Below are 27,296 nucleotides of genomic sequence, written 5' to 3'. Positions count from 1 at the left end.
ATTAAAATATTTCTCCCATTGGCTCCACTGGGGGTGCCTAATTATAGCCAATTCCCTGTGAAACCTTCCACGGGCATTAGAAGAAGCTGGATTTTAAGGCTGACATCACATCTTGTTTGGAGCTATAGCACCTCAACGTCTGATGTCCTATATTTTGGTCACAATGGCTTGGATTACAAAACCTCACACTGCAACCATTTGAGAAAATGAAAAGGACCATATGATTGGCCAATTTCTGCAGTTTCATATCAAACACAAGATGAACTGTAATCCCAAATTAGACTCCAATTGTGCCAGTCTGGAATTAATTCAGTAAAAGTTTGTGTGATGAAAATTATCCTACTTGTATGGCATTTAACATTAGATTAACCCCTTAAGGACCAAACCTCTGGAATAAAAGGAAATCATGGCATGTCACACGTCATGTGTCCTTAAAGGGTTAATGAATAATCTGCTAATGTATCTGTGGGTGAGAATCCTTCACATTCCCTTGCGGATTGCGGATGTATAAACAAATGTTACATAACAGACAAATGCACTCAATGTGCCAGTCACGTTTGTCCAAACCAGATCAAACGCTGTGTTGCATCTATGAATTAGATACAGTGACAAATTACATCAGGCATTTTATGTAACTGAATATAGATTATTATTCAGGTGACAGGGCAATTACGTAAGGATTATAAATACGAGAGTATCACAGTTCACTGTTACAAGAGTCTAGTCAAAAATCAAATGGGCATTCTTATATTATTTATATATTCTATTATACATAAGGTATTCAAAATCTATAATGGGTGGGAGGAATTTGATGCTCATTGAACTTTTTATAGAACTGCTGCTTCTGAGAGTTTTACCTGAAGTGTAGATTAATAGAGATAAAAATCCTAAATAATAGATTTAATAAAGGCAGATGGAATACATGAACCATCCCTGCTGCAGACCCCTTCCATTGCGTAATTCCTGTGTATGATCTACTTACTAGAAGCAAGTTGAACAGAAATCTGTGGGGAATCTACTCCATTTAATAATAGAGGATTGTGACTCCCTACCTCAAAATTGACTTTATAATTGGATTACATTTGAAGATCCATGAATGTATTGTTGTAACTATCAGAAAATCAATAAACAGAGCACACGCGGATATCCTTCAAATAAAATGCTATGCACTCCTCAGCTTATCCCTGCTCCAGGAAGTTCAGCCAAATGTCGCAATCGGTTCAGCCAAATCAAGATATTACAGAAAGGCTGCAAATAAACGAGTCAAGGATTTCTTAATCCACAGAGTCAGCACTTTGTTCTTTTCAGCCTAAATGATATCCATGGCACGGGGGGGGGGGGCATTTTCCTTCATATTGCTCCATGGCATGGGGGGGGACCATTTTCCTTCATCTTGCTAGCCATGGCACGGGGGCCATTTTCCTTCATATTGCTCCATGGCATGGGGGGGACCATTTTCCTTCATCTTGCTAGCCATGGCATGGGGGGTCATTTTCCTTCATATTGCTATCCATGGCATGGGGGGGGGGGGACCATTTTCCTTCATCTTGCTAGCCATGGCACGGGGGCCATTTTCCTTCATATTGCTCCATGGCATGGGGGGGGACCATTTTCCTTCATCTTGCTAGCCATGGCATGGGGGGTCATTTTCCTTCATATTGCTATCCATGGCATGGGGGGGGGGGGCATTTTTCTTCATATTGCTATCCATTGCATGGGGAGGGGGCATTTTCCTTCATATTGCTATCCATGGCATGGGGGGGCATTTTTCTTCATATTAATATCCATGGCATGGGGGGCATTTTCCTTCATATTGCTATCCATGGCATGGGGGGGGGGCATTTTCCTTCATATTAATATCCATGGCATGGGGGGGGGCATTTTCCTTCATATTAATATCCATGGCATGGGGGGGGGGCATTTTCCTTCATATTAATATCCATGGCATGGGGGGGGGCATTTTCCTTCATATTAATATCCATGGCATGGGGGGGGGCATTTTCCTTCATATTAATATCCATGGCATGGGGGGGCCCATTTTCCTTCATATTAATATCCATGGCATGGGGGCTATTTGTCTTCATATTAATATCCATGGCATGGGGGATTTGTTCGGTCAAATTGAAGGATACAGTGTCACCCCTCGGACAATGGGGCAATATGTGATAACAGTGATTAATTGGTCAGTTATTACTACAGGATGTTCCATTCACACAAGTATTTGTGCTTTAGTCACTTTTGAAATAATATTGGCATTAAGGATACAATTGAGACATTTCTATCCTGTGCCAACATTTCTAACCTTTCAATGCCAAAGAGATACGCAACCACAACAATTGCTACAATGTACTCCCCCAAAACAAGTTTCTATGTAAAGCAAGATCACCCACCCTGTGGGTGTATAGACAAGATTCAACAGTTGCCGAGTTTTATACAGGGACAATGTGGATGAATTTCATAAGAGCAATCAAATGGCTATATCATGCACAGAAATCATTTTTCATATAATCACAGTTTAGTAGACATGTCCCCAATGAAAGCATGCATGCAGCATTTATTTTCCCCTATGAGGGGTATTGTGATGTAATTCCAGTAAAATACAAGTTTAGCAGGCTAAGATTGCCACAAGGCATATGTATGTATATGTGTTTGTAGTATCAGTTAGTTAATAACACGTAGCTAAGATACTGTCATCACTGTACTGACCAGGTGCAGGAATGTAAGAACTGGAATTACGCGTCCCTCTCCTTTGTATCAGATGAGCCACGTGGTTAGACCGGATGGATGAGTTTAGACTCTATTTATTAAATAGGTTAAGGGTATGTGTGGGTGTAGTTAATTGTGGGAGGAGCTACAGTGCTATATAAGGAATGTACTCTATGTATTCAGTACTCAGACTTTGCTGTATTTTGGTGACGCTAGTCCCTCTGAGTCCCGATCGGTGATCCAATAAAGAATCTCTTCCTTCCTGAAGAAACCTGTGTCCATCTCTCTGTGCTTGGCTTCCGTCAGTTTCTCCGGTATCATTTGGTGCATTGGCCGGGAAGCTCATCGTTCAACGGTAGCTGAGAGGCAGAGGCGTGAGACGGTCTATCTTTGCCCACGTTCTCTACGGCTGCACCCCTGAACTTCTGCGTGGACCTCCCTTCGTCTCGGCGCCACTGGTCTGTTGTCCAGGAGATCATCGGCCTCTACGTGAGAAGTGCTGGGGTGTCCCCGTCGATGAGTGTGAACTCAGGTTCAGGAACGAGGAGGTAAGACAACTGCTGTTTTAGACGGCAGGACCCGCTAGGGGTATACCGATTGTGCGGTAGGCCCAAAGGGGTTTTTGAATCTGTATCTGCCCCCTCTGTCGGAGGGAAGGAGCGAAGGCGCACCGCTCGATCGAACGCTCTTTAGTCAGACCGTTTGATTTGGTTAGTCAGGCGGGGTCCAGGTGTAAGATAGCCCTAGCCGGACACCGGTGTCTTGTCTAGACTAGCGTTCTAGGGTGTATATTACGTTCGCTAGGTCGGAGGGACCGGGAGACTAAGCGGCGCCTGTGTAAATTCGGTTCGCTAGTTCTCATCCTATCTGGGCTAAGTGGGAAGGCGTGTAAATTTGGAACCCACTAGACTTTTGATAGTACGACTAAGAGGCGCCTGTGTAAATTCGGTTCTCTAGCTCGTTGTATAGTGCGACTAAGAGGCGTCTGTGTAAATTCGGTTCTCTAGCTCGCTATATATGTGGTGATTGGGCAGTGTGGCTAACCAAAACGGGTGTATATAGTTTTAGGTAGTCCATTCAAGGTACTGGCCAATAGTTTAGTTGGGAATTGTAAATGTGTTAACGATTGTTTAGTAAAGTGTATATCTTGTTAGATAGCGCGAGCTCAGCCGTCTAGCGAGAGTGTTAATAGTGTGTTGCTGTATTATAGTGCACGGTACCATAACCCTGTATATTTACTGACATTATATAATAAGTACTAATCATTGTCGTCCATTGCATGTTTAACACCATAACCACTAATAATTGTATTGTGACCTTAACTTGTGCTTTGACCTATGCTAACCGTACTGTAACCGCTATTTGTAAAAGACGATGTTACTGGGGTGTGTTATAGACGGGTAATTCGTATATAGAGAATTATAGCGTGGGTGACTGTGTAGTTACGCCAAAGGGCATAATATTGATTATATAGTGACTGGTGTAGCAGCTGTGTGTGTACGGGAATTCCCTGAGTGTTTATTGTTATTGTGTACGTTTCACTTGGTAACCGTACCACGTGGTGCTGTTGCCAGAGGAAACGGGTGTGACTGTTGAATAGTACGCGTGTATAGTAATCGTTGTCGACGACGTTCCACTGTTAAATATGGGTGCGTCGCAGTCAACGATTCCGGATCCCTTAGGATGTATGGTTAAGAATTTTAAAAAGGGATTCAAAGTTTGTGATTTTGGGGTTAAGATGTCTCCTGTACGTTTGGTCACTTTGTGCACTAGGGAGTGGCCTACTTTGGTTGCGGCATGGCCGCCACGTGGCAGTTTGGATCCAACTCTGGTACAGCGCTTACACGTGGCTGTATCAGGTAGGCCTGAACTTTACGGCCAGTTTCCTTATATTGACTGTTGGAGACAGGCCGTAAATGACTCGCCAAAATGGCTCCGGACATGCCACGAGGAACAGTGTCGCCTCATGGTAGCTAGGACTTGTTCGTCCACTAGGGCTGGTGTTAGGCCCATTTTGGACACGCCCCCTGAGTCCGAGATCCCTTTGCCGCCCCCTTACTTTCCGGTAAGAGGAAGTGACGCAAATACAGGAAGTCCTGTAACCCTTCCCTCATTACCCTCATCCACTTCCGCTTCCTCCTCCAGTGCAGGATCCACCCCCCCTCGTACTAAATCTCCCCTTCCGGAACCAGAACCCACCCCCATTAGAAACGAATATCCTGATTTGGCGCCACTTCAGACTTCCGGTCAAGCTTCATCTAGCTCGACCCGAAGTGTTTTATTTACGACCTTTTCCCAAAACCGACCTCCCACATCCCCATACCCTATCTCTCCCCGACCGGAACCCATGACTGACGCCTCTCTACGTAGCCCCATCCAAACCCGACAGTTGACTGGTGCCCAACAATTAAAGCACTATCAGATGCCTCTTCGTCTGAATCCCGGGTCAGCTTATATCGATGCCGCAGGTCAAATGGCACACGCTGACCCAGTCTTCGTATATGTCCCATTTACCACAACCGATCTTTTAAACTGGAAGACCCATAATTCCTCGTATACTGAGAAACCACAAGCTATGACTGATCTGTTCACCTCAATAGTACAGACACATAATCCGACATGGGCTGATTGCCAGCAGTTATTAATGACTTTATTTAACAATGAGGAAAGGACAAGAATAAATCAAGCAGCCATTAAAGCATTAGAGGATAGAGCCCGTGCTTTGAACCAAGCCAATCCAGCAGCATGGGCCGCGACACACTATCCCAACACCGATCCCGATTGGAACGTAAATGGTGCTGATATGGTTCAACTCAGAGCCTATAGAGACGCTATAATTGCTGGCATGAAAGCCGGAGGAAAGAAAGCCATTAACATGTCGAAGACAGTTGAGGTGATCCAGAAAAGCGATGAAGCGCCCAGTGTCTTTTATGACCGATTATTGGAGGCATACCGCTTGTATACCCCCTTTAATCCGGAAGACGCAGACAATTCCCGAATGGTGAACTCCGCCTTTGTCAGCCAAGCTTACGGAGATATTAAGCGCAAGCTACAAAAGCTAGAAGGGTTTGCAGGTATGTCAATCACCCAACTAATGGAGGTAGCAAATAAGGTGTATATGAATAGGGAAACAGAAAGCAAGAAAGAGGAGGAGCGCAAGATGCGTAGAAAGGCTGATATGCTAGCGGTAGCAATCGCAGGCGTAGATAAACGGGGCCCAGATAGAGGCGATAGTAGATGGAATAGGGAGCCTTTGAGTAGGGATCAATGCGCGTATTGCAAGGAAGAAGGGCATTGGAGGAACGAATGTCCGCAAAGAGAGCAGTACGAGAGAGACCAACCCAGGGCAGGCTACGGAAACTTTAGAGGTAGAGCGAGAGGTAGAGGAGGCCCCGGAGGGAGTAATGGTTATAGAGGGAGTAATGGGAACAGAGGAAGTGTTAGGGAAGACAGGTATATTCCAGCAGCGCAAAGGTCCCGCGATAGAGAAGGTAGGGACTTTGTAGGATTGGCTGACACTGTCATGGAGGACTATTGATACCGACCGGGCTCCATCCCCCTTGGTCGAGCGGAGCCTATGGTCGATGTATCAATAGGGGGGAAAAGGAGTGCGTTCATGATCGACACTGGTGCTGAACATTCAGTGGTGACTAATCTAGTTGCTCCTCCATCTGGAAGGACTATTACTGTGATAGGAGCAACTGGAAGAAGTGCTGAAAAACCGGTTCTTAAAAGTCGACTCTGTACATTGGGAGGCCACGTAGTAAAACACCAATTCCTTTATATGCCTGAATGTCCAGTCCAATTGCTGGGACGTGATATGCTATCCAAATTACAAGCGCAGATTACGTTCCTACCAGATGGAACAACATCTTTAAAGTTTAATGGACCTTCAGGTATTATGACTTTATCCGTACCAAAGGAAGAAGAGTGGCGACTTTATACAGTGTTGACTAGCCAAAACCCTAGGAGTGATGAGACATTGTTTAACATACCAGGAGTTTGGGCAGAGAACAACCCACCAGGACTGGCCCGCAATATTCCACCAATAAAAATTGAACTGAAACATGGGGTTTATCCAGTGAGCCTAAGACAATATCACATTCCGCAGAAGGCTAAGAAGAACATCCAATCCTATCTGGATAAGTTCATACGGTATGGTATCCTAAAATTCTGTACTTCCCCCTGGAACACCCCATTGCTGCCTGTTCAAAAGCCCGGTACAGATGAGTATCGACCTGTACAGGACTTAAGAGCAGTCAATGATGCGGTTGTTAGCATACATCCAGTTGTACCCAATCCATATAACCTGCTTGCTTTAATTCCGGGCGGGGCTACTTACTTCACAGTCTTAGATCTCAAAGATGCCTTCTTTTGCCTCCGAATTGCCGCAGAAAGCCAATGTATTTTCGCTTTCCAATGGGAGAACGCTGTAACGGGCTCAAAACGCCAAATGACTTGGACAAGACTGCCCCAAGGGTTTAAAAATTCACCTACCCTATTTGGTTCAGCTCTAAGTCAAGATCTACTGGATTTCGAGTCTATCCCAGGAGAATGTGTATTGTTACAATATGTAGATGACTTGTTGATAGCAGCAGTTACAAAAGAAAAATGTCAGCAAGCAACGCACGATCTACTACATATTCTCTGGAAGGCAGGATACAAGGTGTCCAGGAAGAAGGCTCAGTTGTGTTTGCCAACTGTCAAGTATCTGGGATTCCATATCTCTGAAGGTCAAAGGATTATGGGGCCAGAGAGAAAAGAAGCTGTCTGCCAAATACCAATACCCAAGAATAGAAGACAAGTGCGAGAATTCTTGGGGGCAGCAGGCTTCTGTAGGATATGGATTCCCAGCTATGCGATACTGGCAAAACCTCTGTACGCAGCCATCAAAGGTACAGAGCACGACCCCTTCTTATGGACCCAAGAACAGCAAACGGCATTTGAAGATGTGAAGAAGGCTTTGATGAGTGCCCCAGCATTAGGTCTACCTGATCACACACGACCATTCTACTTATATGTACACGAGCAAAGAAGAATGGCTGTGGGAGTATTGACACAGTACTTGGGATCATGGCAAAGACCTGTTGCCTACATGTCTAAGCAACTGGATGCAGTGGCCAGCGGACTTCCACCTTGTCTAAGAGCCGTAGCTGCAGCCGCCCTGCTAGTAGCTGAAGCCGATAAACTCACTCTGGGTCAAGAACTTTATGTACGAGTCCCACATGCAGTACAGACGTTGTTGGATTACAAAGGAAATCATTGGTTTAGTAACAGCCGTATGACCAAGTATCAAGCAATGTTGTGTGAAAACCCAAGAGTGCATTTAGAGACTGTAAACACCTTAAATCCAGCTACCCTTTTGCCGCAACCTACTGAAAGTCAACATGATTGTTTGGAAGTAATGGATGAAGTATTTTCAAGTAGACCAGATCTTCGTGATTTTCCCATCCAGAACCCCGATGTTCAATATTACACCGACGGCAGTAGTTATGTGAAAGAAGGGATCCGCTATGCAGGATATGCAGTGACAACAATAGACAAGGTGATAGAAGCTCGGCCACTGGCGAAAGGAACATCAGCACAAAAGGCAGAATTAATAGCACTAACACGAGCGTTACAATTGGCTGAAGGTTTAAGAGTAAATATCTATACGGACTCTAAGTATGCGTTTTTAACCACTCATGCCCACGGAGCTTTGTATAAAGAAAGAGGACTACTGAATTCAGAAGGCAAAGAAATCAAATACGCAGCTGAAATCCTACAACTATTGGAAGCAGTGTGGGAGCCGAAAGAAGTCGGTATCATACATTGTCGAGCGCATCTGAGAGGAGATGGTGATGTAACCAAGGGAAATCGGATGGCAGATAGTGCAGCTAAGCGTGCTGCTGAATCAGGAAGACAGGAGTATGTGGGGCATATAGCTGCTCTTATACCAACTCCACTGTCCCAATGGACTCCAGTTTATACAGCTCAAGAAGAGGAGTGGTTAAAGACTGAACCGGGAAAGTATTTGGAGAACAAGTGGTATCAGCTAGAAGATGGAAGAATAGTCATACCAGCATCACTAGCGGTAGAAATTGTCCAAAATTATCACAACGGGACACATTCTGGGAGAGACAGTACTGAAGAATCTCTTAGAAAACATTTCTACATACCAAGATTGTCCAACTTGACTCAGGCCATTGTACGCAGATGTGTAACGTGTGCTAAGAATAATGCAAGACAAGGACCAGTAAAGCCACCAGGAGTTCAGTTTATGGGGGGACTCCCCATGTCCGATCTACAAATAGACTTTACAGTGATGCCTAAGTCGGGTGGACATCGTTACCTGCTGGTAATTGTGTGCACCTATTCAGGTTGGGTAGAAGCATGTCCTACTCGTACAGAGAAAGCAGGAGAAGTTGTGAGATTCCTGCTACGAGAAATAATACCCCGATATGGACTACCCTGTTCTATAGGATCGGACAATGGTCCAGCTTTTGTTCACCAGTGCCTACAACAACTGACTCATATGCTTGGTATAAAGTGGAGGCTTCATACTGCATATAGACCCCAGAGTTCTGGTAAGGTAGAGAGAATGAATAGAACTATAAAGAACCAGTTGGCTAAAATGTGTCAGGAAACCCAACTTAAGTGGAACGTTCTCTTACCCATAGCTTTATTGCGAATCCGCAGTACCCCTACCAGAAGGATGGGCCTCTCTCCTTTTGAAATCATGTATGGGCGACCACCTCCCGTACTTGGTAACTTAAGGGGGGACTTGAGTCAGTTGGGAGAAGGAATTACCCGGCAGCAGGTTGTAGAGTTGGGTAAGACTATGGAGGAGGTACAGAAATGGGTACAAGATAGATTACCGGTGAATATTTATCCCCCTGTTCATAGTTATCATCCAGGAGATCAAGTGTGGATTAAAGAGTGGAATAATGTACCGTTAGGGCCCAAGTGGAGAGGTCCTTATGTTGTTCTTTTGTCTACCCCTACAGCAATAAAAGTAGCAGAAGTGACTCCGTGGATACATCACTCCAGGGTTAAGCCAGCAGCAGTTGATTCTTGGCAAGTTACAGCAGATCCAGAGAATCCCTGCAGGATCCGGTTGAAACGCACTACTCAGTCGGAGTAACGAGGAATTATTGTGGATTACAAATTTTATTGTTACAGGTGTGAGTGAGAAGGCCATAATAAAGCCTGTCCGCTTACCATCACATAGTGTATAAGCCAGGAAAGTCTCGAAGGGACACCTGTGAAGACGAGCAGAACTCCATTCCCTGCAGCCCTCACATCCTGGAAGCTGAGGTTCCATCGCACGGACGAAGACTGAGGATGACGGCGAAAGATGTGCTTTTGATTGTGTTTATTTACATGTGTTTTTATATTCAGGAAGGTAGAGGTACCGACACTCCTAGCTGTGAGGTATGCATTAAGACTACGAGAACAGGTAACCATATTTCCCAAACCCTAATTTGGCATTCACAATACGAATGTAAAGGAGAGGTATCAAGATGTAGATACCTAAATATAGACTATAGTGTGTGCCATTTAGGAGTAGGAGAACCTAAGTGCTTCAGTCCAGAGTATCAACCTCGTACAATTTGGTTGACTCTCAGGAATGGAGATCCTCAGGGGACCCTAATTAATAAAACGGTGTTAGAATCCGTACATTCTTCGGGTGTTCTGCTATTTGATGCGTGTAAAGCGATATCGAGTGGTAGAAAGCCGTGGAATGTATGTGGGGATCTTAGATGGGAGAGGACGTATGGGTCTAATGATAAATATATTTGTCCCAGTAGTAAAAATAAATATGTGAGTCCTAGATGCCCAAATAAAGACTATAACTTTTGTCCATATTGGTCTTGTGTGGGGTGGGCGACTTGGGGACAGACAGTAGATAAAGACATGATAGTGACTAAGTTGCCGACTAGCCCTTATTGTAAGTCTATGGAATGCAACCCAGTCCATATACTTATTAATAACCCCGACAAGTTCCTAGATAAGTATGGAAATTTATTTGGGTTTCAGATATACGGGACGGGTTTAGATCCTGGGACATTATTGTTTATAGGAATAGAGACTGATACGGTATCCTCCCAGACTCATCAAGTATACCATTCCTTTTACGAAGAGATGAGTATAGATAATAAGATCCCCCATAATGCTAAAAACCTGTTCATCGATTTAGCTGAAAGTATTGCCGGTAGTCTTAATGTTACCAACTGCTATGTGTGTGGAGGTACTAACATGGGAGACCAATGGCCTTGGGAAGCAAAGGAGGTAATGTCCGGTTCTGAGGCAGTTGACCAATTAATATCTACACAAGCCGATTATCATATGAGTGTTAGAGGTAAATCTGAGTGGAGATTAAAGACCTCCATCATAGGTTATGTTTGCATAGCAAGGAAAGGAATAATGTATACTACTTCTGTAGGAGAATTAACTTGTCTAGGGCAAAAAGCTTATGATGATGATACAAAGAATACAACTTGGTGGTCGGCTTCAAATGTCTCAGAACCATCTAACCCGTTTGCTAGATATGCCAATTTAAAGGATGTGTGGTTTGATCTATCCATCACATCTACTTGGAGAGCCCCAGCAAATTTGTACTGGATCTGTGGTAAGAAAGCCTATTCGGAGCTGCCACAGGACTGGGAAGGGGCATGTGTGTTGGGTATGCTCAAACCATCCTTCTTCTTGTTACCGATTGAAACAGGTGAGACTTTAGGTGTTAAAGTGTATGATGTGAATCATAGGAAGAAAAGGGGACCCATAGAGATAGGCGCCTGGGAAGATGATGAATGGCCTCCCCAGCGTATTATAGATTACTATGGGCCAGCCACGTGGGCTGAGGATGGTACCTTTGGTTATAGAACCCCAATTTATATGCTCAACCGTATTATAAGATTACAGGCGGTGGTTGAGATTATCACAAATGAGACATCACAAGCGCTCAATCTTCTAGCGAAGCATAACACCAGGATGAGGACAGCAGTCTACCAAAATAGATTAGCCTTGGATTACCTTTTGGCAGTAGAGGGAGGTGTATGTGGGAAGTTTAACCTGAGCAATTGCTGTCTTCAAATAGATGACGAAGGGCAAGCAATAGCTGAGCTTACTAGCCATATGGTTAAACTAGCGCATGTGCCTACTCAGGTATGGAAAGGGTACAATCCAAGTAGTTGGTTTGGTAACTGGTATGAGTGGTTTGGAGGGCTTAAGGCAGTGGTAGGTGGAGTCCTACTGATTTTACTGTTGTGTCTACTCCTACCGTGTCTTATACCCTTAGTAGTTAGGTCTGTGCAAAGCCTGATAGGAAGTATAGCAGAGAGGAAGGCTGCTGCACAGATAATGGCGATATATAAGTATAAGGCTCTAGATCAGGGAGAACCAATGCAAGAAGATGAATGTTGAAGATTCACATCATAAGATAAGTTTGGTCTGGTTCATGGTAACCTGAGGTATATGCAAACCAAGGTTAAGTGATGCCTCAAGTAATTGTGAAATATCAGAGGCATCAAAGGGGGGAATGTGATGTAATTCCAGTAAAATACAAGTTTAGCAGGCTAAGATTGCCACAAGGCATATGTATGTATATGTGTTTGTAGTATCAGTTAGTTAATAACACGTAGCTAAGATACTGTCATCACTGTACTGACCAGGTGCAGGAATGTAAGAACTGGAATTACGCGTCCCTCTCCTTTGTATCAGATGAGCCACGTGGTTAGACCGGATGGATGAGTTTAGACTCTATTTATTAAATAGGTTAAGGGTATGTGTGGGTGTAGTTAATTGTGGGAGGAGCTACAGTGCTATATAAGGAATGTACTCTATGTATTCAGTACTCAGACTTTGCTGTATTTTGGTGACGCTAGTCCCTCTGAGTCCCGATCGGTGATCCAATAAAGAATCTCTTCCTTCCTGAAGAAACCTGTGTCCATCTCTCTGTGCTTGGCTTCCGTCAGTTTCTCCGGTATCAGTATATCTAAGACCGCTTGCAAAACCTGCAGATCTTTTCTCTGCAGACATTAAAAACTCTTACCTTGTTACCAAACACCAGACCTTTTCATATTTTTATCAATTTTTTTCCCCAAATTCTCTTTTTTTGCTCTGGGCAATTGCTGCCTTTTGGCTTTAACCGCTTAAGGACACATGACATGTGTGACATGTCATGATTCCCTTTTATTCCAGATGTTTGGTCCTTAAGGGGTTAATTCCACTGATCTAAACAACCAGGAAGTAACAGGATTGGTTGTCTGATTCCAGGCGGTGGGTGGAACAAGCTTAAAGAGACGCTCCAGGCACCCAGACCACTTCTGCCCATTGGAGTGGTCTGGGTGCCAACTCCCACTACCCTTAACCCTGCAAGTGTAATTACTGCAGACAGCCACTAGAGGGCACTTCCGTGTCCATAGCACAGGAAACCTGTGCTAGAGAGTCGCTGGACGTCCTCACACTGTGTGAGGACCTCCAGCGTCGCTCAATTCCCCATAGAAAAGCATTTTCATTGCTTTCCTATGGGGAGCTCTAATGCGCATGCGCATTAGGTCTCCCCGGCCGGTGGGCGGGATCAGTCTCGCCCACCGGCTGACGTAATCACTGGGAGGAGCAGCGGCGACCCAAAACCGGTTTCCTGTTACTTAAGAGTCCCTTTAATTTATAGAAAAGTCTATTGAAATCTGCACGTTCTGTAAAATATAAAAAAAAAAAAAAAAAAAAAAAAAAAAAAGAGAGGAGGACAAGCTGAAGTGCTCTAGGGGTCCAGAGTGTCCTTTTAATCTACACCCAAATTAAAATGATCTGATGGTCATTTACCTTTGGAGTCTCAAGACTCCGGTAAATCCTGGATGGATCGATTAATTTAGGCGTAGAAAATCACAAAAACAGGGTTATACACTGAAGTGTGAATTTTTGGGAATCTAAAGAATAGATCAGGTTTTAAGCCTCAATAGTTGAAAAAAAAAATCCAATTCATCTGGGGCTAATATAGAATGCATCACGATCTGAACATTCCATCCCAGTGTTTGTTAAAACAAATAATACAAATGTGGGTGCTAGCCAGTTAGGAAGTAGAATTACATTTTTTTCAGAACACATACGGATGAGCAGCACATGAAAAGTTCTGCCACATTTTATGTAACATTTGTATAAAAGAGCCAAGTCGCAGAATGTTTCCCAAATTTTGAAGTTTTGCAAGCTCCATTTTCATTCACCAACATAGTCCTACAGCTTAATTAAAACAAATTGGTTATCCATAGAGAAAGCCAAAATATGTTTGATTGGAATGCCTAATAAATAATCAAGAAATGAAATTTCATGACTCTTACCTAATCTCTATTGAACTTTACTTCGCACAACTTCCAGCTCCTCTTTACTGCTGTTCCACCCAACATTGCATTTTAAACTGAATTCCTTATCTAAACTTTGTGTGCCTATGGGAACACGCTTTGCTCAGGTGCAATTATTATTCAACAGGTGTTTGAATTCCCACACAAACTCATTCACATGCACTGCTAGACAGCCTTTCCAAGGATTTCTTTTGCAATGTCCCTCACTGCTCTACACAGAAATTGGAATGAATGGGAAAAATATATCACTCAACAGCTGCTGGGTCCAGACATCTAGTGTAAGGATAAACTCAATGACCACCAAACCAATCTGCCTATTTCCGATTTATTTAACTCCGTAATGTCAGGGGCTATAGACACATACCTACTATTTATCCTGAATACGAACTGATGGAGTTCTAGAATTATAGAATGTACAAGCAAGGATACTTACTAACCGGGCTATTTACTATTAGCGTCAGGGACACAAACATGTATTCCTGACCCTATAGTGTTAAACTATTTAGTCCCCCTGCACCCCAGATCTGCATCCTTGGCTGACATCATTATAATTGATGATCTAGGCCAAACACAATGCATTTGATTGGCTGAGATAGATGGGCTGGGGGTGTTGGAGTCAATCGCCACCCTGGCCAATCAGAATCCCCTCATATAGGTGTATTGAATCAGTGCATCTCTATGGGGAAGGTTCAGCGTGGAGACATGGAGATGCAGAGCGTGGAGACGCTGAATATCAGTGCAGCACTGACCCAGAAAGCAAATCCAGTGGCCATCTGAGTGACTGCCACTAGACGTGTTCCGGGACTGCAATGTAAACACGAACTGATGGAGTTCTAGAATTGGAGTCCTGAATACGAACTGATGGAGTTCTAGAATTATAGAATGTACAAGCAAGGATACTTACTAACCGGGCTATTTACTATTAGCGTCAGGGACACAAACATGTATTCCTGACCCTATAGTGTTAAACTATTTAGTCCCCCTGCACCCCAGATCTGCATCCTTGGCTGACATCATTATAATTGATGATCTAGGCCAAACACAATGCATTTGATTGGCTGAGATAGATGGGCTGGGGGTGTTGGAGTCAATCGCCACCCTGGCCAATCAGAATCCCCTCATATAGGTGTATTGAATCAGTGCATCTCTATGGGGAAGGTTCAGCGTGGAGACATGGAGATGCAGAGCGTGGAGACGCTGAATATCAGTGCAGCACTGACCCAGAAAGCAAATCCAGTGGCCATCTGAGTGACTGCCACTAGACGTGTTCCGGGACTGCAATGTAAACACTGCCTTTTCTCTGAAAAGGCAGTGTTTAAAAAACAAAAAAAAAGCCTGTGGGGACTGACTATACTCACCAGACTAACTACATTAAAGAGAAAGTATAGTGCCAGGAAAAAAAAGTTATTTTCGTGGCACTATAGTGCATCCCTAGGGCAAGGCCACCTCCGATGGGGTTTTAAGACCTCTGTCCATTGCCGATGTCCTTCTGTGCTGGCTTGGGCTCAGCCTCTGCTCAAAGGTCGAGCTTGCATTAGTACTTTCCCCAGTATATCCAACGTCATTTAGGCCAGTGTTCCCCAACTCAGTTCTCGTGGACCACCAACTTTCCAGGTTTTGTCAGTATCTCCATTTGAATAAAAAGAGAAATATATAAATCCTGGACTGTTGATGGTCAATTAAGACTGGGTTGGAGAACACTGATTTAGGCGACCAAATGGCGCACAATGACCCGGAAGTACCTCTACTGACTGTTTGGTAGACAGCCACTAGAGGTGGAGTTACGCCACAAAGGTAATTATTGCAGTCTATTAAAAACGGAAATAATTACCACTGCAGGGTTAAGTGACATGGGACACTGCACCCAGACCACTTAAATGAGCTCAAGTGGTCTTGGTGACTATGGTGTCCCTTTAAGGTCAAAATAACTGAACTAGAAATATCTCTAAATTAGCCACAAGACAGTGCTCTGTGTGTTTCTTCCCCCAGCACCTTTGTGTGTCTTTCTCTTTCCAGCCCCTTTTTGTGTCTCTTTGTCCTCCACGGCTCCTCTGTGTGCCTTTTGTCCTCCCCAGCCCCTCTGTGTGTCTCTCTCTGTCCTCCTCAACCCCTCTATGTTCCGCTTTGCCCCAGCCCCTTTTTTGTGTCTCTTTGTCCCCCAACCCTTCTGTGTGCCTCTTCCCCTTTAGCACTCTGTGTGCCTCTCTTACCCCAGCCCTCTGTTTGCCTTTCTCCTCCCTAGCCCTCTGTTTGCCTTTCTCCCCCCTAGCTCTCTGTTTGCCTTTCTCCCCCCTAGCCCTCTGTTTGCCTTTCCCCCCCCTAGCCCTCTGTTTGCCTTTCCCCCCCCTAGCCCTCTGTTTGCCTCCCCCCCCCCTAGCCCTCTGTTTGCCTTTCCCCCCCAGCCCTCTGTTTGCCTTTCCCCCCCCAGCCCTCTGTTTGCCTTTCCCCCCCCAGCCCTCTGTTTGCCTTTCTCCCCCCTAGCCCTCTGTTTGCCTTTCTCCCCCTAGCCCTCTGTTTGCCTTTCTCCCCTAGCCCTCTGTTTGCCTTTCTCCCCCTAGCCCTCTGTTTGCCTTTCTCCCCCTAGCCCTCTGTTTGCCTTTCTCCCCCCTAGCCCTCTGTTTGCCTTTCCCCCCCATAGCCCTCTGTTTGCCTTTTCCCCCCCAGCCCTCTGTTTGCCTTTCCCCCCCCAGCCCACTGTTTGCCTTTATCCCCCCTAGCCCTCTGTTTGCCTTTCTCCCCCCTAGCCCTCTGTTTGCCTTTCTCCCCCCCTAGCCCTCTGTTTGCCTTTCTCCCCCCCTAGCCCTCTGTTTGCCTTTCTCCCCCCCTAGCCCTCTGTTTGCCTTTCTCCCCCCTAGCCATCTGTGTGCCTCTCTTACCCCAGCCCTCTGTGTTTCTCTCTTACCCCAGCCCTCTGTGTTTCTCTCTTACCCCAGCCCTCTGTGTTTCTCTCGTACCCCAGCCCTCTGTGTTTCTCTCGTACCCCAGCCCTCTGTGTTTCTCTCGTACCCCAGCCCTCTGTGTTCCTCTCATACCCCAGTCCTCTGTGTGCCTCTCTCCCCACTAGCCCTCTGTTTGCCTTTCTCCCCCTAGCCCCCTGTGTTCCTCTCTTACCCCAGCCCTCTGTGTGCCTCTCAACCCCACTAATCCTCTGTTTGCCTTTCTGCCCCTAGCCCCCCGTGTGCCTCTCTTAGCCCAGCCCTCTCGGTTTCTCTCTCCCCCTCAGACCTCTGTGTTCCTCTCTTACCCCGACCTCTGTTTGCCTCTCTCCCCGCTAGTCCTCTGTGTTCCTCTCTTACCCTGCCCTCTGTTTGCCTCTCTCCCTGCTAGCCCTCTGTGTGCCTCTATCCCTGCTAGCCCTCTATTTGCCTCTCTCTCCCCTAGCCCTGTTTGCCTCTCTTTCCCCAGCCCTCTGTGTGCCTCTATCCCCGCCAGCCCTCTGTTTGCCTCTCTCACCGCTAGCCCTCTGTGTGCCTCTCTCACCGCTAGCCCTCTGTGTGCCTCTCTCCCCGCTAGCCCTCTGTTTGTCTCTCTCCCCTAGACCCCTGTATGTTTCTTACCCCCGCCCTCTGTTTGCCTCTCTCCCCGCTAGCCCTCTGTTTGCCTCTCTCCCCGCTAGCCCTCTGTTTGCCTCTCTCCCCGCTAGCCCTCTGTTTGCCTCTCTCCCCGCTAGCCCTCTGTTTGCCTCTCTCCCGCTAGCCCTCTGTTTGCCTCTCTCCCGCTAGCCCTCTGTGTGCCTCTCTCTCATCCCAGCACTCTGTGTTCCTTTCTATTTGTCTCATTAACCCCCCAGCCCCTCCATGTGTCTTCTGAAGAACTTTGGATTGGACCTTCGGCAGAGGAGGCCATGCCTCCTCTTTGAAGTCACTGGAGGAAGAGAGTTGAGCAGCGTTGAGCTTCCTCACTGGAAACAGGTGAGTAAACCCTTTAATTGCTCAAGAGGGGGACACCATCGCGTTAGGAATACAGGTTTGTATTATTATTCTATAGTGTTAAGCTAAATGTATAACGGATACAGAGAAATGTCTCAATTTGACTCTTTTAGCCTGAAATACAAACCAGCTGAACTGGAAAATAAGCTGATTTGGAATTTTTTTTTCCATTTCCGTTACTTTGACGTAACATTTCCAGTCCTTTTATCTTTTGTCCACAAATCCCAGATTAGTAAATGAACAACAGTAAGAATTTGCGTTTGTGTAGGGCAGATTATATTTTGAGTTTAGTTAAATTGACGGTTTAGAATATGCTGTTATATTATTTAAGATTAATTACATTCCTCCCAATATTTTAAATGCACAAGGTGGACCAATTTCATTTTAGGGGTGTGGGGGGGGGAGGGCTGATTATAAGAAATGTTTGGTGACTTACTAATGTTTGCAACGAAAATGTAATTTAGAACAAGAACAATGTATCTTATTGACACAGACTAATTTCTAAATGCATTTATTGTAGTTTAAAGACACATTACTGGGAGTATTATTGCTGTGGAGCTCTGTTATACACCCAGACACATTACTGGGAGTATTATTGCTGTGGAGCTCCTCAGACACATTACTGGGAGTATTATTGCTGTGGGGCTCCGTTATACACTCAGACACATTACTGGGAGTATTATTGCTGTGGATCTCTGTTATACACTCAGACACATTACTGGGAGTATTATTGCTGTGGAGCTCTGTTATACACTCAGACACATTACTGGGAGTATTATTGCTGTGGAGCTCTGTTATACACTCAGACACATTACTGGGAGTATTATTGCTGTGGGGCTCTGTTATACACTCGGACACATTACTGGGAGTATTATTGCTGTGGAGCTCTGTTATACACTCAGACACATTACTTGGAGTATTATTGCTGTAAAGCTCTGTTATACACTTAGACACATTACTGGGAGTATTATTGCTGTGGAGCTATGTTATACACTCAGCCAAATTACTGGGAGTATTATTGCCGTGGAGCTCTGTTATACACTCAGACACATTACTGGGAGTATTATTGCAGTGGAGCTCTGTTATACACTCAGACACATTACTGAGAGTATTATTGCTGTGGAGCTCTGTTATACACTTAGACACATTACTGGGAGTATTATTGCCGTGGAGCTCTGTTATACACTCAGACACATTACTGGGAGTATTATTGCTGTGGAGCTCTGTTATACACTCAGACACATTACTGGGAGTATTATTGCTGTGGAGTTCTGTTATACACTCAGACACATTACTGGGAGTATTATTGCTGTGGAGTTCTGTTATACACTCAGACACATTACTGGGAGTATTATTGCTGTGGAGTTCTGTTATACACTCAGACACATTACTGGGAGTATTATTGCTGTGGAGCTCTGTTATACACTCAGACACACCAACAATATGAAGCTTCTAGAAAATAGCAACATTATGAGAGAAATGAGACAGAAGGATTTGGGCCTAAAATAGGGACTGTCTGTCCTAAATAGGGAAACTTGGGAGGAATGCAATGATAACTCTAAATTCTCCTAACTCTATGACTCTGTACGCTAGTTGTTTTCTACCAGAATACTCTGACACACTGGTATGCATTTTCAGCTATTTTTAGCCATCTCCAAATGTACCACAAATACATCAAAGCTGTAACAGGTTGGATGGAATCATTACAAAGTGTTCTGTTTAGTTTTTTAAGAAGAATCAGTATTAAAATTGTGATTCCCACCTGCAAGTAACTAAAACAAATAAGTACATTTTCCTAAAAGTATGCAGGTCTCTTTATTTAGTAAATGAGAGTTTAATAAGCTGCTGATCAAGGGGTAAAAAAGGAAAAATAAATAAGTTGGTATGTGTTGATGATTTTTCACTCTTTTCATTATTGCTTTGGTCCAAAAATAGGCTAGGACGCACCGTTGGACGCTGCTGTACCCTTTATTCCATTGTAATGTGTGCTATAATGCTGCTGCTTCTATTTACTGCTGTGACATAAACATATAATAATGGTTGAAATACTTTAATGCATACATTTTCAGATTGAAAATGTTTAACATGTGCCCCCCTTAGGCGCTATGGTGGCAGAGAACGCAGATGGTGGCAGAGCGAACTATTCCTACCAGCAGGTGGAGTCGCTGAGTTGTCCAGTGCGGTTCTTGAACTCAGAGCAAAGTTTCTCAATCGACAACAGATATTACACAACTGCAGGTGCAACATAGTTACCGATATCCAGAAAGTGAAATATAAAAATGTTTGTCTCTAATCTTGTCTCCCGGACCCCGGTGCAATTTAAAAGGAAAAGCTATATGACGTAAACATATTTAATATGTGCTAATAATCAATAACTGGTGTGAATAATAAAACAAACTGTGGACCAGCATCATCGTGAATGTAGCGCTTGTACATCATTTTACCTGGGGTCCTTTTAAACCTGTGATGGCGCACTCATGATTACATCGAATTAAAAACAATTAACGAGACATGGCAGGCAATAATGCAATGTGCATTGTATGGATTTTAATTTGAATAATTAGAGTGTGTTTGAAAACTAATTTTTGTACGGTTTACATAGAAGTCTCGAGAACCATCTTGTTTGTTTAGAGTAACCATTTATATTTCGGGGCTTGCTTTCAAACAGTCTTTTGGAAAAGAACATAGTATCTGGCTATGCATCTCGTTTGCAGCAGGTCAGAACAGCAAAAAGGTGCAATAATAAAGATGGTTACCATGAAGGGGTTGAATAATTTTTAAACTGGAGAAGTCATTATAATTGCAATTTCAGTTGAATTTGAGGAAACCACTTGAAGCATTCGTTGTGTTTTCAATTGCTTTTGTTTGATTCGTTAATTGCAAACAGCTGAAAGTCTGTAAATTAACAATAAACCTGATTTTCAATGGGGGTTGAATCATTTTGAGTGCTACTGTATAGCAGGGTTATTGAAGTAAACGGGCGTGAGAAAGAAAGTCGGGTTTCAACTCAAGTAAGATTTCTTTATTCGTGGCGTGGCTGAAACACAAAAGTGGAGAGCACTGACAAACCTGTAGACCAGCGTTTGGCAACCTTCGGCACTCCAGATATTGGGGACTACATCTCCCATGATGCATTGTCAGCATTATGGCTGTAAGGGCATTATGAGAGATGTAGTCCAGAATATTGGAGTGCTGAAGGTTGCCGACCCTTGACTGTATTAAATTGAAATAGAAACACATTATTAATAATAATAATTAAAATAGTCAAGCTATCACTTATAGCCAAGCTGGAGAATGTTCCAAATCAGCACTTTTTCTTTAACCCTTTAGTGACCAGGCCATTTTTCAATTGTATTACCGTTAAGGACCAGGGCTCTTTTTACATTTCTGCAGTGGTTGTGTTTAGATGTAATTTGCCTCTTACACATTTACTGTACCCATACATATTATATACCATTTTTCTCGCTATTAAATGTTCATTCTAAAGATACCATTATTTTCATCATATCATATAATTTACTAGAATAAAAAAAGTAAAATATGATATAAAAAACAAACAAAAAAAAAAACACAGCTGGCCATCATGCACCCATGTCCCAGTTGGAACATGTCTGAAGCCGGCCAATGTAATTGACCTCCGTCAAACTGTATGTTTTTGAAAAGTACACACCCTAGGGCATTTCACATGGTGGCATTTGAACACTTTACATGCACTAATTCTACCACCAGTCTCTGTCAAACATTTTTGTGGTGTTATTTTTCACTCACACATTCTACTTTGTGCATAGATTCTAAGCTCCTGTTAGGTGTTACTGCCAAAGGACACCCCGATATGTACTTGGCATCATCTCCCGAGTACAGCGATAACACCCATGCATACGTTTGTCGGGTTCACTGGGGGGGTGCAAAGCGAAATGTCTGATATGCGTTTTTCAAATTTTATATATCTTGTTTGCCTATCTTGCTTTTGAGGGCCTTATAAGATATCCCAATGTATTTTCTTGCCATGAGCGTGCATATATTTGAAAAGTTTACACCCCACAGTAGTTGAAGAACGTGTGTGGAGGTAACTGTTCAATCCTCAATCTTACACACGCACACCGCTTTTTGACTGTGATTTAGGAGAGCCCGCTGTTGGTTATTGCAAGAACACACCCCGGGTTGTTTTCTGCGAGGCCTCCTAAGGACACCCATGCCCCCCCCATGCATAGGTCTGCCAGGATTTGGGGAAGGTACGGTAACAATTGAATGACTTGCCATTTGAGTTGAAATTGAGAGTATGTCTTCTGATAGGCCTATCTTTAGCTTAGGGCTTATCACATACCCCAGTTTTATATATCGCCACAAAAGGGTACATACTTGAAACGTAGACACGCACACCGCTTTTTGACTGTGGAACACACCCCGGGTTGTTTTCTGCGAGGCCTCCTAAGGACACCCATGCCCCCCATGCACGGGGTAAATGTAACAACCCCCCCCCCCCCCCCCAAAAGAAAAAGACACCAAAAAAAAAAACTGAACGGCAAATGTTAAAAAATAAATTAAAAATGGGCCAGCGTGTGGTATCGTTTGAAACAGTCTCCAATGCAGAGTCCAGGCTGCCCAGGGCAATCAGGACAGTAATATACACTGTCTTTTCTCTGCCCCCTCTTAGAACAGACCCTGCATCTTTTTTGGGGACTCTGTTTTGCCGCAGTAGGGGGGATTTTAAAAATAAAATGTGTAGCCCCAACTCTGCTCTCTCCCATCACCGCCCGGGGAGCAGGTGCATCACGGTACAAAATCCCCGAAATGATCTGGAGCTGAAACTGTAAAAATCTCAGTTGCGTCCCGGGGTTTGCTTTTTTGAACAACAAGAAAGCGTTGTGGGTTGCAATCTGCATTAGGTAGATTGCAACCTTTTTGTACCAGGCCCTTGTCTTTCGTATAACTAGGTAGGGCTGCAGCAGCTGATCTGCCAGATCAACCCCACCCATATGACGGTTATAGGCCTTGATGCACACTGGCTTCCTCGTTCTCTCAGCTCTGCCACGTACAGGGACCTCCACAGTCCCCTCAGTGTGGATGGTGGTAAGAAGGTACACATCCTTCTTGTCTCTGTACTTAACTGCCAACAGCTCCTCTTGGCGCAAAGCTGAGGTCTCCCCCCTTCGTAGCCGGGTGCGTGCAAGTTGTCCTGGGAAACCTGTGCTGTTCTTTTTAATTGTGCTGCAAGCTACTGTATCAAAACAGTACAGTAGCTTGAACAAAGGGACACTTGTATAAAAATTGTCAGTATACAAGTGGTACCCTTTGTTCATCAGGGGGAATATCAGGTCCCAGACAATCTTGCCACTGGTTCCCATATGTTCTGGGCAACCTGGAGGGTCAAGGTGGCTATCCTTTCCCTCGTACACCCGGAAGGCCTGAGTATACCCAGTCTCGCTATCACAGAGCTTATACATCTTTACACCATACCTAGAGCGCTTGGAAGGAACATACTGCTTGAATCCCAGCCTTCCCTTATACTTCATCAGGGATTCATCCACGCATATATTCCTTCCAGGTGTATAAGCCTCTGCAAACCTGGCAGCAAAGTGGGTAATCAGGGGGCGGATTTTAAACAGCCTGTCAAACTGGGGATGCTCCCTAGGGGGACACAGGCTGTTGTCGCTGAAGTGCATGAAATGCAGAATCATTTCATACCTCTTCCTCGACATACATTGGGAGTAAATGGGGGTAGAGCAGATGGGGCTACTGCTCCAGTAGGAGCGGATGGAGGGCTTCTTTATGATGCCCATCAGCATAGTCAATGCCCAGAATCTTTTAAATTCTGGCACATCGATGGGGGCCCATTGCTTCTTTGCCAAAAAAGAGTCCGGATTTGTAGCTCGGAATTGATGGGCATATAAATTAGTTTGGGCGACAATGTTCCCCAATACATCATCGCCCAGAAACACCTCCATAAACTGCTGAGGGCTAAATCCTGTGACATCCAAATTAATGCCAGGATTTGCAGTAAAGGATGGGATGTCTGGCCTCTGGCGATGAGGCACTACCCACTCCTCAGCAGTTCTTCCAGCTGGAGCAGCACGTCTCCTTCTGGCAGGGGGACTAGCAGGCACAGATACAACATCACCAGATACATCACTAGCAGTAGACACTGTATCGAGTGATGATGTATCTGAGCACCTGGCAGGGTCAAAATCAGGGTCAGAGTCTGACATAGACGCGTCAGACTCTAGCGCAAGGGTGGCATATGACTGCTCAGCGCAGGTTGTCTTCCGTGACCCGTGTGCCATGATCACAATTGCTTTACTTAGTGACCTGTCACAAAAAAAAAAAAAAAAAACCCTGAAAAAATGAACAGACAGCAAAATAAGTGATGCTGTGCAAGAGCCTGTGATCTGTATAGTGATCACTGGCAGGACAGGGGTTAATCGTTCTGAAAAGAGCTTTGGGGTCTCAAAAAAGATCACAAAAAAATGAACCCCTAAAAAAAAAAAGGCACAAACAGCAGAAAAGATCTGCTGTGCAAGAGCCAGTGATTATAGTGATCACTGGCAAGACAGGGGTTAATGGCTCATGATGCGGCATGCTAGGGACGCCCCCAGAAGCCCCATGATTCACTGCCTTTAGAAAAAAAGGGGGGGGGGGGAGTTAATATTGATCATTTTATATTTATTTTTTTATATATATTATTTTATATGCACGGAGTGCCAGGACCCCTCAAGGCACTCATCACATGCAGTACATCACTGCTATACTATCAGAGCTTCCAGAGCTCAAAATAGGTGCAGACGTACCAGGTACGTCCAAGGTCATTATGGACTGTTTTCTGCCAGACGTACCTGATACGTCCGCAGTCGGGAAGGGGTTAAATCCTTTTTAATTTGCCCCAACTCATAGTTTATTGAATAATCGTTAGGGTTATTAACCACTCCTGTGCTGGCTCTTATCAATAGAAAACAAATTCTTTCCTTTTACTGGAAATTAAATATCGCACGTGTTATAACCCATTTGTGTATTGTTTTGTAATGCACACATATAAATAAGTTATTTTTGGTGCTTACCCAGTCTCTTTGGTGGTGGCCATCTCTAAATCCCCTTTGGTAAGACGCACCGCTTCCGTGTCCATGTACAATATGTGGCTGTAAGTGGCTCTAAGAACATTTTCAGAATGCCAGACTCTTGTGCATGATGACAGGATTAGTGAACATGGACCCGCTCTTTGTTACCCGTGTGGTATGTGGTAGGATATGTGATTGCTCTTTTGTACAGTAACTGGAGCACAACATGATGTGGCTCCTGGTAGCTTCATTTGCAGGGGATCTGAAGAAATGAAAATTATTATGATGGTACCACAGAGGAAAAGCTACAGGTAAATGATACCTTTCCATTTTCTATCCCAGGGCCAACGTACGGGCAGCATGGCACCTGAAGGAGAGGTGTCTTTGCACGAAACTCCAAATGTAATTTGGCACATTCTGAAAATATGGCAATAGATTGTTCCCCACGGAGGACAATACATTGACAAATTACAGAATTTACAGATATAGTGATTTGTTAAATGTTGAGACAATGTTACCGAGTTAAACTGCCCAACTTATCCTAGAGGTTTATTATAATTTCCTCAGGCTGTAATGTTTAAGTGACTATATATATATATTGGTATATTAAGGGCAATTCGATCTTTTCCTTTCAGGCTGATACTCTCTCGTATTTCATCGTCAATGAGTTAAATTAAGTACCATAACCACTGCATCTTGGTGTAGTGTGTGTATTGCCAAGCATCTAAGCCAAGGTTCCCTCACTTTGGTTTCATTGAGCTTGACAAACACCAGGTCTCCTTCTCACCTTCAGAGATCCCCCTACAACCTTTACACTTTTGCATTATCAACATCAATGTCATCTAAGCTGGATGACAATGGCATGATGAGGGCAATGGGTGTGGGTAAGCAAAGACAAACACACTTTATACTGCCACATTAGCAGGTTGATTGGAGATGGCAGATGTCTTTAGAAGGGAGAGTCAATGGTTTTGTCAAACCAGTCCTAGTTGGACAAAATCCAGGTGCTGGTGCCAGTAGACTCTTACCAGAATAACTGTTACATTAAGTTGTAGTGGTTACATTGCTTAGAGTACCCCTGGAATGGGTAATATAGGCACTGCCATTCCTGCTCGAACTTTACATGTTTATATCATTCCATCCTCTGTTTTATTTTTTGTCCCCCCCCCCCACTTCTATGAAAAATTAAAGTACATTTATACTGCACAAACTAGATTGTTCCACTAATTAAGACCACACTTTTAGAAACGACAGCACCTGCCTCCTGACGGTTCCTGCTCACACAGTCTGTTTGATATCACTATTATCCCCCTCAAATTGATCCAAAAAATTGCTTTGTTGGTGTGCTTTGTTTTGTTTGTTTTTTAAAGCCAGTGCCTCCTGGCACCCCCCATATAATCATTCATTTTTATGTACACATTATTGCTATAAAATAAATATTTTCTGTATTAATTAAAAAGAACAAAACCGAAGATGAACAAAAACACAGCTCTGTTATTCTTAATTAATTGCGAAGAAAGCAATTAAAGCCGTTTCATCCGGAGCAGCTCTGTGAACCGATAGGTTGTGTCTGCAGAAGCAGGTTTTGATATACTTTCACCAAGAAATCAAAAAATTCTAAGACCAGAGGTAAACCACAGATTAATCCCAGCAGGACCTTCAGGGAAGCGTCACAGAGGAGGGTGAGGGGAAAAGGAGGGTTATGAGCATTTAAATAAAAAACAAAAAACTTGTCAAGGATACAGATCATTAGATTTCAATGCGTAACACATTAAAAAAAAAAGTAAAAAACAGCAATATTCCAAAATAAAAAGGAAAAGGAAAAAAAAAGTGTTGTTTCAAATCCCCAGCAGTAAAGTGATGATGCCCACTTAGCTTTCTATAGCACTATTTGCTTATCTTATAAGTAGTGCTTTGCAGACACACCAAAGGGTTTCTGGGAGGTGTAGGCGAATTGCTTGCTTTTGCAAAGATTCAAGTCTTGAAATTAACAGCAGTAGTATTTTATTATTATTATAGCTAAAAAGGGAAACCCTGCAGCTTTTGAGGTAATCAAACCAGGTTTTAACTGTCAAGAATTCTAAGTAATTTTAAAATTTAAAGGGACACTATAGTCACCAGAAGAACTACAGCTTATTGCATTTATTCTGGTGAGTAGAATTATTCCCTTCAGGCTTTTTGCAGTTAACACTCATTTCAGAGAAAATGCAGTGTTTACATTACAGCCTAGTGATAACTCCACTGGCCACTCCTCAGATGTCTGCTAGAGGTGC

General features: G+C 43.9%; 1 protein-coding gene across 1 annotated transcript in view; it reads right to left on the bottom strand.

Moving 5' to 3' along the window:
* Positions 1-14,085, bottom strand: part of MKNK1 (MAPK interacting serine/threonine kinase 1) — a 47,878-nt gene extending 33,793 nt beyond the window's left edge. Inside the window, exon 1 of the mRNA XM_063427742.1 lies at positions 14,025-14,085. The gene's annotated coding sequence lies outside the window, so the exon portion shown is untranslated. The remainder of the gene's footprint in view (positions 1-14,024) is intronic.
* Between the last annotated feature and the right edge of the window lie 13,211 nt (positions 14,086-27,296).

Source organism: Pelobates fuscus, chromosome 7 (genome assembly GCF_036172605.1).
Source record: "Pelobates fuscus isolate aPelFus1 chromosome 7, aPelFus1.pri, whole genome shotgun sequence".
Lineage (NCBI taxonomy): Eukaryota > Metazoa > Chordata > Amphibia > Anura > Pelobatidae > Pelobates > Pelobates fuscus.
This window is presented reverse-complemented; position numbering and strand designations above follow the sequence as displayed.